At 40.7% G+C, this 13,730-nt stretch overlaps 1 pseudogene; it reads right to left on the bottom strand.

Annotated features, from left to right (window-relative positions):
• Positions 1–6,373: 6,373 nt before the first annotated feature.
• Positions 6,374–6,884, bottom strand: LOC138172587 (cytidine deaminase pseudogene; annotated as a pseudogene).
• Positions 6,885–13,730: the final 6,846 nt, after the last annotated feature.

Raw genomic sequence — 13,730 nt, 5'->3', positions numbered from 1 at the left:
GGTTTTGCTAAAATGGTGTCAGAGTCTCTTCTAGGCACCTGCCTCAGAACTGTGAGGAGGACTGCCTCTCCATAGCATCCACTGACACTTCAATGCTCCTCCTCACCCCAAGAGTGCCACCCAAGACTGCAACCCAGATCCAAGTAGGGCAAAGCAAGAGAATCCTGACTCAGTACCAGCAAAGAGATTCCTGCAATTGCCCTCTGATCACCCTCTTTGTCCCCCCAATATCTCTGGATCTGGAGCTCCAGAAGCAGTCACCGCTACTACCTCCATTGCCCTAAGGACAGCGGTCATATTTCACTCTTCTCTTACCCAGGTCAAAGTTTCCCCACTGACCTTTTATGTTCTCTTTGGTTTTATGGGTTGAGAAGTCTAGAAATCGCCACAGCTGCCAGTGATTCAGTCCCCTGAGTTCTGCTCTGGTGCTGCAGGTATGTGCCAGCATGACCCATGGGGGACTGTGCTTTGCTCTTACTCAGGTGTGATAGACCTGGATTCTTTCTATTTTAATTTTGTTGTGTTATTCATGGATACTGGGAAAGTTTTCCTTAATTTTTTTCATCATATTTCATTTTCCCTTTAATCTTCACATAATTCTTTGAATTTCTGAAATCAATGCAAAACTGAGCATACAAAAATATATTTATAAGGATTATCTACTAAATATTAATCATTAATGCCAATAGAAATGTATCACTCTGGTGACTGCTAATATTTTAAATAAAGAAAATAAGTTTTTATGATTTAACCTTTCTTCCTTAGCATGCTAATTAAACTGTGTTCATCTACATCACCATTTCTTAACAGTTTATTGAGAATAATTTAAAAAACATTTTGTTTTAAACAAGAAGTTTATTCAAACAATAAGATGTTTGACTTGAAGGGAAAACTATCTAGAATCAACAGGGTCAGACCAATGGGAGCTTGAGACATGGCCTTGATATTGAGAAGCTCTTCTCTCAAGTCAGCAGTGGGAAGGGAGCAGGCAGTCATCACCTGTTTTTCTGATGAATTATTTCACATTAGTCCGAATTTTTTAATTTTTTGTTGTTGTTAAAACAATGAGAGCAAATATACTGAAATATAAAGATAAAATTTAAAAGAGTATGCTACTAATTGAGAAAGGGGATATTTTCACAGAACCAACTTATTTTTTCCCCTCCCCATCTCCATTTGATGATGATCAAAATATACCATTGGTCATTTAGTTAAAAAACATATTGTCATGCCTGTCCACATACACCAGTTACTTTATATACAATAAAGGAATGGGGAAGGGAATCAAAGAAGAGAGAAAACTATACTGCAGTAGTCAGGATGTAGATGAAGCAAATCTTTGTTCTCTAATTGTGAATATATTGTTTTCCTTGGGAGAACAGTTCTGGGATAGAATTATAGATTCTCTTTTTAGTAAGTGCCTCCTGTCTGCTGCTAGAATACATTAATTGTTTCTTTATCATCCATTTCCAGCTGTACAGGTGTGTCTGTTTCATTGATTGTTTGCCCATCAAATTGGAATATGATCTGCCTCATTGACAAACCCTGTCATTCACAATAGGTTTTCATTAGTTTACTAAATGATGTGTGCCTCTAAATCTTAAATTGCACCACCAAACCATCTTTCCCTGCCACCTTCAAGCTAATGTGGTAAATGTTTTCAGTATTGATTCCTTCCTTCAGCTTTTCATTGGCCTTGGCGAGTAAGGGTCTCTTCTGCTGCCATTTCACAAAAGAGGCACCAGGATGGTCTGTTCCAAGAGAAAGGGGGGAGAAGCAACAGTGGAAGGAGCAGGAGGAGTCAGAGGAGGAAGATGATGGTGGTAATGGTGAGGAAGAGAAGAAGGAGGAAAAGGAGGAAGAGGAAGAGGAAGTTTTCCTTTCTTGAAATATGTGTAGACTATTTGCTTGAATGTGGTTTTCAAGTGGTCCAATAATTCTTAAATTATCTCTACTTGATTTTTCATCCTTATCTGTTGTTTTCCTTATTTAATAATATTTTATATTTTCAATTATATGTAAAGATAATTTTTGACATTCATTTTTACAAAATATTCAGTTCAAATTTTCCTCCCTTTCTCCCATCCCTTCCTCTCAAGTATATGAAAGGGAGAAGGGCAGCTAGACAGTGCAGTGAAAAAAGCAGCAGCCCTGGATTCATAAGGCCATGCATTCAAATTTAGCCTCACACACTTACTATGTGACCCTAGGTGAGTCACTTAACCCTGATTGCCTCTCAAAAAAAATTAGGTACACAAAAGTTGGTCTTGTGGTACCTATCGGAAAGGAAACTACAGGTGAATTAATACATTAGGAGATGATACATGCCAATAGCTGAGAACCAACTTGGGACTCTAGACCATGTACTATATTTCTTGTGTACAGTAATCATTTATTCTTTTTTTTATTTAAATGCTTTATTAACTGCTGATTTACATCATTCGTTTCCGCCAGATTTTGGGTTACAAATTTTCTACCCGTTTTTCCCCCACCCATCCACCCAAAACAGCAGTCCCACAGGATATCCCCACCTCCAATCTGCTCTCTCCCATATTTTCTCCCATACCCATTTCAACTTTTCCAGTGGATCTCTATGCCTCAGTGCCCGTATATCTTTTTTCTTAATTACATGTAAGATGGTATTAATAATAGTATATATACACACACACACACACACACACATATATATATATATATATTTGAATATTTGATTTTAAAACTTTCAGTTCCAGATTCATTCCCTTCCCCCCCCCCCTGCCACCCACCCCCACTGGGGGGACAAGCAGTTCAGTGTAGGTTGTACATGTGTGGCTAATGCAAAACAATAACATAGTAGATGTATTGTAAAAGACTGACTATTTTTCCCTCCCTCCTATCCCACCTCCCATTTGTTCTATTCTCTACTTTGATCCTGTCCCTTTTCAAAAGTGGGTGCTTCCAACTTCCCTCCCCCCCAGCCTGCCCTCCCTTCCATCATCCCCCCTCACATCCCCTTCCCCCCCTATTCTCCTGGAGGGTGAGATCCCGTATTTAGTGTGTATTTCCCTCCCTTCTCAAGCCAGATTCAATAGGAATAAGGTTGACCTATTCCCTTTTGCCTTCCTATTCTTCCCCTCCATTGTAACCATTTTCCCTTGCCTCTTCTGTATGAGATAGTTTGCCCCACTCTGTCTCTCCCCATCTCCTCCCATTATATTCCTCTCACCTCTTAATTTCACCTTTTAAGTATCATCCCTTCCTGTTAAATTGGTCCCGTGCCCTCTATCTACGTATACCTGTAAACGTATATATACACATTCACATATGTATTCATATGCCCGCATACCCTCATATAAAGACATATATATATATATATATATATATATATATATATTTCTAATCCCTTCAACTACTGAGAAAAGTTTCATAGGTTACAATTATTGTTTTTCCATGTAGGAATGTTAATAGTTCAACTTTGGCCAGGTGGCTCAGCGAGCAAGAGCACCGGCTCCAGTGCCGGGACGACCCGGATCAAATCCGGGCCCAGAGACCCAGCACCACACCAAGAAGCATCAACTGGCCATGCAACCCCCAACAAGCCACTCAACCCCGATTACTTCAAACAAAAAAATAGTTCAACTTTGATAAGTTCCTTATGATTTCTTTTGCCTGTTTACCTTCTCATGCTTCTCTTGCTTCTTATATCTGAATGTCAAATTTTCTATTCAACTCTGGTTTTTTCAGCAAGAATGCTTGAAAGTTCTCTATTCCAATGAATGACCATATTTTCCCCTGAAACATAATACTCAGTTTTGCTGGGTAGGTGACTCTTGGTTTTAATCCCAGCTCCCTTGACCTCCGGAATATCACATTCCAGGCCCTTCGATCCCTCAGTGTAGAGGCTGCCAGATCCTGGGTTATCCTGATTGTGTTTCCACAATATTCAAATTGTTTCTTCCTGGCTGCTTGTAATATTCTCTCCTTAATCTGGGAATTCCGGAACCTTGCTATAATATTCCTAGGAGTTTTCTTTTTGGGATCTTTTTCAGGAGGTGATCGGTGGATTCTTTCAATCTCTATTTTGCCCTCTCGTTCTAAAACATCAGGGCAGTTTTCTTTGAGGACTTCCTGGAGGATGCTTTCCAGGCTCTTACTTTGGTCATGGCTCTCAGGCAGTCCAATAATTTTTAAATTATCTCTCCTGGATCTATTTTCCAGGTCAGTGGTTTTTCCCATGAGGTATTTCACATTCCCTTCTATTCTTTTATTTGTTTGGATCTGTTTGACCGCATCTTGATTTCTCATAAAGTCATTAGCTTCCATTTGCTCCAATCTAATTCTGAAACAATGATTCTCCTCAGTGAGCTTTTGAGATTCTTTTTCCATATGACAAATTCGATTTTTTAAGGCATTCTTCTCCTCATTGCCTTTTTGAGCCTCCTTTGCCATTTGAGTCAGTCTGTTTTTTAAGGTATTATTTTCTTCAGTCAGGCTGTTGACTCTCATTTCATAATTTTCTTGCATTGTTCTCATTTCTCTTCCCAATTTTTCCTCCACTTCTCTTATCTGCTTCTTAAGGTCCTCTATGGCCTGTAACCAGCTTGTATTTTCCTTTGAAGCTTTTGGTGCAGGAGTTCTGACTTCACTGTTTTCCTCCTGTTCCATGCCTTGCTCCTTCTTATCCCCAAAATAGGAGTGTAATGTTGGAATCTTCTGTCTGCTTTGTTTCCTTTGCCTGCTCATTTTGCCACTCAATGATTTGACTTTTGGGCTTTTTGCCACAGTAGGACTCTGCCACCAGACAGGGGAGTTTTCGTCCCAAACACTGGGGTTTTCTCAGCTCCCGGAGGTATTAGATGGGTGCCCTCTCTGAGGTCTCCACACGCTCTGGCAAGCTGGACACACACCCCAGGACCTCCACCCTAGACTGCAATCCAGATCCAAGCAGGTTAAAGCAAGAGCGATGACCCCTCAGAGTGGTGCATGGTCCCCCTACACTCTGCAGGCCAGGAGCTGAAGCTGCCACGTGGTGTTGGCAGGCTGTGCTGGCGTCTCAGCGGTTTCTCTGTCCAGGGGTAAAAGCCACGCACTCCCACTTCCTGGGTCCCAAAGTCCAGACTGCACTGGCCTCTCACCTTGTCCTTCGTATCTGTGTATTGATAAATCTGGAAATGACCACAGCTGCTGCTGATCTGGAGTCCCTCTGGCTGGCGGCTGGTCAGGCCTTGGTGTGGTGCTGGGCTCGGCTCCCAGGGCATCTCACCCTCCAGGAGAATAGGGAGGAAGGGGATGTGAGGGGGGATGATGGAAGGGAGGGCAGGCTGGGGGGGAGGGAAGTTGGAAGCACCCACTTTTGAAAAGGGACGGGATCAAAGCAGAGAATTGAACAAGTGGGAGGTGAGATAGGTGGGAGGGAAATATAGTCAGTCTTTTACAATATATCTACTATGTTATTGTTTTGCATTAGCCACACATGTACAACCTATGCTGAACTGCTTATCTTCCCAGTAAGGGTGGGTGACAAGGAAGGAAGGGAATGAATCTGGAATTCAAAGTTTTAAAATCAAATGCATATATATATATATATATATATACATACTCTTATTAATACTACTTTACATGTAATTGGGAAATAAGATATACCGGCACTCGGGCATAGAGATCCATTGGAAAAGTCGAAAGGGGTATGAGAGAAAATATGAGAGACAGCAGATTGGAGGAGGGACTGCTGTTTTGGGGCGGTGGGTAGGGGAAAAACGGGGAGAAAATTTGTAACAAAATCTGGTGGAAATAAATGATGTAAATCAGAAATTAATAAAGCATTTGAAAAAAACTTATTACTATTATTTACATGTTACTGGGAATTAAGATATACAGGCACCAGGGTATGGAGAGCTATCTTGTCTTACTGGAAAGGAATGGGGGAGGATATAGGAGAGAGAAGATTTCAGGAGGGGATATTCAGTGGGATCGGTATTTTGGGGTGATGGGTAGGGGACAGACAGGGAGAAAATCTGTAACTCAAAATCTTGTGGAAATAAATGTTTTTAACTAAAAATAAATATAAAATATAGTTTTATAAAAGAAAGGGAAACAGTGACCTGGAAAGACTGACTACTGTGAGGTCACTTATGAAGTTAGAGGCAACCTGGGAATGCAACACAAGTCTTCTGACTCCCTGGCTGGTGCTCTCTCTATTATCCCCATGCAGTATGTTCAAGGCTCCTCAAAATATGAATGACAAAGAGGTTCATAGACTTAACAGGAGATGCAGAAGCATACAGTTCTTAGCAACTAGTCAGCACTAGGGTTGATTCATAACAATATTGCTCTGGAGATGATGCTACTGAGCACTACTAAGAATGAATTCTCTTCCAGAAGGTTGAAAATGCTCTTAATTGGACTGCATATCATCTGGTCCAAATGATCCAGGCAGTAGTTCATGGAAAGTACTAACATCATGCATAACATCTGCTTTTGTCATATAGACATACCAATATTTTCCAAACTCATTACTTTTCTACAGACTCCATATGGTGCAATAAAGTCATTCTCTAAATTACTCATAATAGCAATGGTCAGGAACCCTTTCTGAAATGGCCTTCTGAATAACATTGTGTCTTTCACAGATGCCTAGTAGGTAGGCAGCATTTTCTATGTTGCATCCTGAAAAAAATCATTCCATGCATAGTCAGGAGAGTTGCACACAATGGAAAGTTACTATGGGGACAGTAAGCAGACTCTTTGACTTCTTGGCCCTTGCAAATGAACTACTCAATTTGAGTTGGATGTAAAGGATCTTAGGAGCTTGGGCACAGGGTCAGACCAATGGGAGCTTGAGACATGGCCTTGATATTGAGAAGCTCTTCTCTCAAGTCAGCAGTGGGAAGGGAGCAGGCAGTCATCACCTGTTTTTCTGATGAATTATTTCACATTAGTCCGAATTTTTTAATTTTTTCATTGGTTTCATTGTTGTTGTTGTTTTTTAATTTCCCATGGAATCAGAAGCTTCCTTAAGCCCAATTCTAAATTTAAAGGAATAATTTTATTTTTTTGCAGAATTAATATTTTATTTTTAGTTTTCAACATCCATTTTCACAAGATTTTGAGTTCTAAATTTTCTCCCCATCTCTCCCTACCCCGACCCCAAGATGGAATGTATACTGATTATCCCATCCCCCAGTCTAGCTTCCCTTCTATCATCCTTTTATTACTTTCCTCTTTTATTTACTGTAAGGCAAGATAGATTTCTACAACCTATATATCTTTTTTTAACTTTTGTTTTTAAAACGTTGAACTCCAGATTGTCTTGCTCCTTCCTTGAAAGGACAAGCAACTCAATATAGGTTATACATGTGTAGTTATGTAAAACATTACGATAATACTCATATTGTGAAAGACCACATATTTCACTCCATCCTATCCTACCTCCCATTTATTCGATTTTCTCTTTTGGCCTTGTCCCTTTTCAAAAGTGTTTGTTTCTGACTACCCTTCTCTCAAACTGCCCTCCCTTCTATCATTGCCCTCTCTTATCCCCTTTCTCCCTACTCTCCTGTATGGTAATATACCAAATCAAGGGTGTATGTTATTCCCTCCTAAAGCCAAATCCAGGGAGAGTAAGGTTGACTCATTCCCATTCACCTCCCTCCTCTTCCCCTCCATTGTACCAGTTTTTACTTGCCTCTTTTATGTGAGATAATTTACCCTGTTCTATCTCTCCCTTTCTTCTTCTCCCAATATATCCTCTCTCACCCCTTAATTTTATTTTCTAGTCATCATCCCTTCATATTCAACTCACTCTGTGTACTCTCTCTATATATACATACAAATACATGTAAATGTATATGTACATATGCATATACTTATACATATGCTTATAGATATATACATATGCATATGCATACAGATATATATATATATATACAAATATACATATAAAAACGTACATATATGTGTGTATATGTGTGTATTCTCTGCAACTACCTGTAATGGTAATGAAATTTGAAGATCCTTTTGTAGTGGAAAGTTAAGAGGTACTTAGCACCTAGTTTCAAATTAAGCCTCTGTTAAAGAAACAGAAGGTATGAACCCCAGTTGCTGATGTAACAGGAAGGGGCTCAACAGGAAACCCCTGTTGCTAATGTAACAGGAAGGTGCTGAACAGGGAGAAGCAATACTATATATAAGAAAAAAACATTAGCTGGGAAAGTCAGAATTTCTTGGAGCAAGCCACGTGGAGGCTGGATAAAATGATTTTGAATGGAGTTTATGGTGCTGAAGGAAGTCCAGCAGGAGCTGCTGAGTTGCTGCTGAGGAGCTACTGAGGGCCAGCTGGAGCTGCTGAAGACGAAGGAAGCATGACTGTGGTGCCAGCATTTTGTCTGTTTGTGGCTTTGACTTCCTGGGAACAGAGACTGTGAAGGATTTAAGGTGGACTGGACAATGTGAGCTTCAGTGTGGAAAAGGAACTGCATGTAGAGCTGCACAAGGAACTGGGAGCTGTCTGCCTTGAACATTGAATATTATGTAATCAGACCCTTGAAAGCTGTTCACAGCATCTATCCTCTGGAAAGCTGCTCATGCATGGCTTTACACTACCCTAATACTCAGAAAAGTCTCCTGGGTCACAAATATCATCTTTTTTTGTAGGAATGAAGACAGTTCGACTTTCATAAGTTCCTTAAGATTTACCTTTCCTTTTTACTTATTCATGTTTCTCTTGATTCTCGAATTTGGAAGTCAAGTTTTCTGTTCAGCTCTGTTCTCTTCAGCGAGAATGATAGAAAGTACTATATTTCATTGAATTCTCATGCTTTTCCCCTGAAGAATTACACTCAGTTTTTCTGGGTAGGTTATGGTTGCATTTAATCCTAGCTCCTTTTACCACCAGAAAATCATATTCCAAGTCTTTCAGTTTCTTAATGTAGAAGTGTATCAGCAATGCCATATTCACAATGCCTATAGAGATTACAAATATGCTGATATAATTATCCATCACAAAATACTTCAGGTTTGCCATTTGGGGAAATAAACTAGAAAATTTATTAAGATACCAAAAGACTGAGTCCCAAAACCAGAAAGTGAAAGCCATCAGAGTAGTTATGATATTGGCACAGGTATATAAAGTAGAAAGCACCCACATTTTCAAGCCTTTAAAACAGAACAGGCTACCTCAGGCAAAGGTCCTCCTCTCCCCACTCACAGCAACCACCCAGCGTCCGGGAAGCACGCTCCCAGCAGCTACGGCCCCTGGCAGTCCTCAGCAGGAGTCCTTAGCAGAAAGTCCTGCTCCCAGCAGCTCCGGCCGCTGGCAGTGCTCAGCAGGTCCTAACTCAAAAAAAAAAAAAAAAAAAGGCAACCGCCACCAACTGCCAACCGCAGGACCGTTAGCTCGGCTTTTCCCTTTCTCTTGCTCTGCTATGTCAGCACGTCCATGGGGCATGGGAGATCTTTAAATCCTATAACCCTTACATTCGGCCCCAAGATCTTTCATGTCCCTTACTTGGCAAAAATACAGTAGGAATAACTGGTGTCAACAAAATTTCACAACAATATAACAAGAATAGCACACAATAAACACAAAAAACCATATTTTAGGGAGGGGCTTGAGCACAAGCTCCCCATCATTCCCCCCACCCCAAACAAATGGGGCCCCAAAATCTTGTGGTAAGGGGTGAAGATCTTTTCTTCTATGGCTACTTGCTGCTGAAATCGGATGTAGAGCTGTCCCTGTCCTTAGGGGTCCCATTTGAGAGGTCAGTTCTTAATATGCTTGATGCCAGGTCCAAGGGTGACACATCACAGTTGCAGACAGGGGGTGACATCCAGCTTAAGCTATCAGGCATCTACAGATGGAGGGTACCAAACCTGTGGAAACAAATCTAACAAACAAGGTGAACAAACAAAAAATCAAGAACAATAACCAGACTATCGTAGCCTCACTCACGGTAGAATAAATGAGTTAAGGGTACAATTTTGTAATCATCTTCTCCAGAATAAACAATAGTTACAGTGTTATCCTTCCCATATGCTATAATCTCTGCAGCCTTTGGAACATCATCTGGCTTCCGTTTTACCCATACTTTAGCTCCTGATTTTATTCTATCAGTAGAACCAAATCCTTCAGTTCCTGTGACAGTTATTTTGGAAGGAGGGTCAGTTTTTACAAGTGGCATTGTTTTACAAGGAACGATAATCACTTGAACTATCCTATCATTCTTGTGAATCTGTATGGGCCCTTCACCTAAATTCTGGAATGTTACAACAATTTCTCCTTGATTATTAGAATCTATTACTCCAGCCAATACATGTATTCCTTTATAGTAGTGGCAATTTCATCTTGCCCACCTGGCACACGATACTGTTTTAAAGTAATTACTTCAGAAGGTTCAGGTAAAGTGATTGGGTCCATTTTTAGTTTTCCTACTAAAACTGTATTAATTCCTATCTTCCTCACAGCAAATTGGTATCTTCCTTCAGGTAAATTCAGAGTCATGCCTCTCAATACATCTATTCCAATGATGTATTCAGGAATGGGTACAACAACCACAGTATATTCCTTCTTAGGTAACTGCCCAATTTTCATTGTTATTTTAACCTGTCTGGCTGATATTTCAGTGTCTCCTAGACCTGTGATGGTAATAGGAGTTCCATGTTTAAACTTATCAGGGTTTCCATAGATAAGTGTGGCCTCAGCCCCAGTATCAATCAGTGCCCTAGTCACAGTAGTTGATCCATTCTTCCAATATATTGTTAAACCAATATGGGGTCTGCAATCTCTTCTGCATATTTCTTTTATCTGGGCTGGGGCTTGGCCTATCTCCTATTCCCCCTGAAGGTGGGGCAAACTTGGATACAAAGATTCAGATTCAGAAATACCTGCGGGGGTGGTTCCTGCTTCCCTGTTCATTCTAATACTAAGTACCTTTTCTTGGTACAGCTTATGCAGCTCTTCAGTTGGAATACCATCTATTCTTCTAAAGTCCACCCCAGCTCTTAATAGAGCAGTAAACAGTTCCCTTCTTGTGCGTCTATTTTGTCTCTGAATCCTCTGGCTGTTTACTCTTCTCTCTCGAGGCAATTTGTCTTTTTCCCATTCCCCTAAATCGCTTAATTGTGAAATCTTATCCAGCACCTCTGAAAGAGGGTGCCCTATTTCTCCAATTAAAAGAGTCAGAATTAGGTGCTTATATGCAGGAGGAGCCGTCTTCACTATGATATTTCTATGAGGAACTCCTAGGGGGGTATCATAATATGCATTTGCATCTCCAATCAGGATAGCAGTTTTCATTACCTCCTCCTTTAGCTTTCTCATACAGTCTCTAAGTGAGTACCAGGGTCTGTCTCCCCTAGGCCACATGGATTCAGTTGGATATTGCTTTTTGCAACCTTCTGCAGCTAAAGCTAGAATATTCGTTTTGTTATTTCCTCCTTGCATATGGTGATCCCTAAAAGCCTGGTGTACAAAAGGATTCTGAGTGATACTTATGAATTTTAAACAGTCCTCATTGTCCAGTGTTATTCCTCCGGCGCCTTCATCAGTGATTCTTACTATCCAAGACACTAAAGTTTCCCCCATTCTTTGGGTAAATCTACTCAATATATCAGTGATCTCCTGTTGAGTGAAATCCTCAATTATCTCCCTGGACTCTGTTTTGCCTCGGTGGTTCTCCTGCCTTCTTCTTCGTATGGGGAGAGCTTCTACATTAGGAGACTCCTCATCTAACCTTGTTCCATTCTCCTCACACACATTCTCCTGGAAGCTGTCAGGGCAACTCTGCCCAGCCTGTACAAAAGCTGCATGCACATTCCTTCTGCTAGTTTTTTGCTTCCTTTTAGCTACATGAACAGTAGCTTGCTCCTGGACCACATGAGTCCCTCCAGTTTGCTCTTCTGAGTGCTGTGACACAGAAGAATCCTCAGGCAAACCAGCTGACTCCCTAGCCATCCTAGCTCTTTCCTTCAGCAGCTTATCCCTACTTTTACACATAAGGCGATAACTTGTTAGCAGCACCCAGCCTCTCCTGCACACTCCTGCCAGTTCTTTGCCTGGTTCTATGGGTATTGCTTTCAAACATCTTTCCAAATCTCCAGGTTCTCCCTCTTTTAGCCTTGGTTCCCAGTTTTCACAGGGCCCTGTGCTTTTAGCCCATTCTCTGGCTAGAGAGGAATAAGGCAAATCCTCCCATCCTGTAATAGCCATTTCTCCCTCTAAAGCCCCACTGCTTCCAAATAGAGGCCTGACATTTTTTGATCCCATCCTGGTCGCCAAATGTATCAGCAATGCCATATTCACAATGCCTATAGAGATTACAAATATGCTGATATAATTATCCATTACAAAATACATCATGTTTGCCATATGAGGAAATAAACTAGAAAATTTATTAAGATACCAAAAGACTGAGTCCCAAAACCAGAAAGTGAAGGCCATCAGAGTAGTTATGATATTGGCACAGGTAGATAAAGTAGAAAGCACCCACATTTTCAAGCCTTTAAAACAGAACAGGCTACCTCAGGCAAAGGTCCTCCTCTCCCCATGCACAGCAACCACCCAGCGTCCTGGAAGCACGCTCCCAGCAGCTCCGGCCCCTGGCAGTCCTCAGCAGGAGTCCTTAGCAGAAAGTCCTGCTCCCAGCAGCTCCGGCCGCTGGCAGTGCTCAGCAGGTCCTAACTCCAAAAAAAAAAAAAAAAAAAAAAAAGGCAACCGCCACCAACTGCCAACCGCAGGACCGTTAGCTCGGCTTTTCCCTTTCTCTTGCTCTGCTATGTCAGCACGTCCATGGGGCATGGGAGATCTTTAAATCCCATAACCCTTACAAGAAGCTGATAGATCGTGTGTTACCCTGATTGTGTTTCCATAATACTTGAATTGTTTCTTTTTAGATGCTTGAAGTACTTCCTCCTTGCCCTGAGAACTCTGAATTTGATGACAATATTCCTAGGAGTTTTCTTTTGGGGATCTTTTTCTAGAGGCAATCAGTGGATTCTTTCTATTTTATTTTACTTTCTGGTTCTAAGATATCAGGGCAGTTTTCCTTGATAATTTCTTTTTAAAAATTACTTATTTTTTATTTTTTAACATTCATTTCCACAAGATCTTTTGTTCCTTTTCTTTTAAAAAAATGATTTATTTTTTAATTTTCAACATTCATTTTCACAAGATTTTAAGTTACAAATTGTCTCCCCATCTCTCCCGTACTCCCACCCCAAGATGGAAAACATACTGAATACCCCTTCCCACAATCTGGTCTCTCTTATATCCCCCCCCCACATTTCCCCAGCCTTACTTTCTTGTAGGACAAGATGGATTTCTGTACCTCATTACCTGTATATCTTATTTCCTGGTTGCATGTAAAAACCCAATTTTTAACATCTATTTTAAAAAATTTGAGTTCCAGAATCTCTCGTTAAATATTGCAAATTCTTCATATAAAGGACAGAACTGAAGTATTTATTTAGACACCAGAAAACCTAATATCAAAACCAGAAAGCCGATTCTGTCATAATAGTAATTAAAAAGTCATAACAACACAGAGAGCCATGCCATCCTTAGCTTTCCCACAAACCAACACAAGATTAATATTTATTCACAAACCTCTCTATCTCCTTGCCTAAGCTTTTCTCTCTCCCATCTCACTAGTTCTGACTCCCAGCTTCCTGTGACTCTGCTCTACCCTTCAGAAAACTTCTCCCACCACAGGCTTCATGTGACTACATTAAGCTTATTAGGGGGCAGAGTTTATCTT

This window comes from Petaurus breviceps, unplaced genomic scaffold (genome assembly GCF_028583685.1).
Source record: "Petaurus breviceps papuanus isolate PSGF00001 unplaced genomic scaffold, PetGlider_PUasm1.0 551, whole genome shotgun sequence".
In the NCBI taxonomy this organism is placed as follows: domain Eukaryota; kingdom Metazoa; phylum Chordata; class Mammalia; order Diprotodontia; family Petauridae; genus Petaurus; species Petaurus breviceps.
Note: the sequence above shows the minus strand (reverse complement) of the source record. Positions and strands in the feature narration are given on the sequence as shown.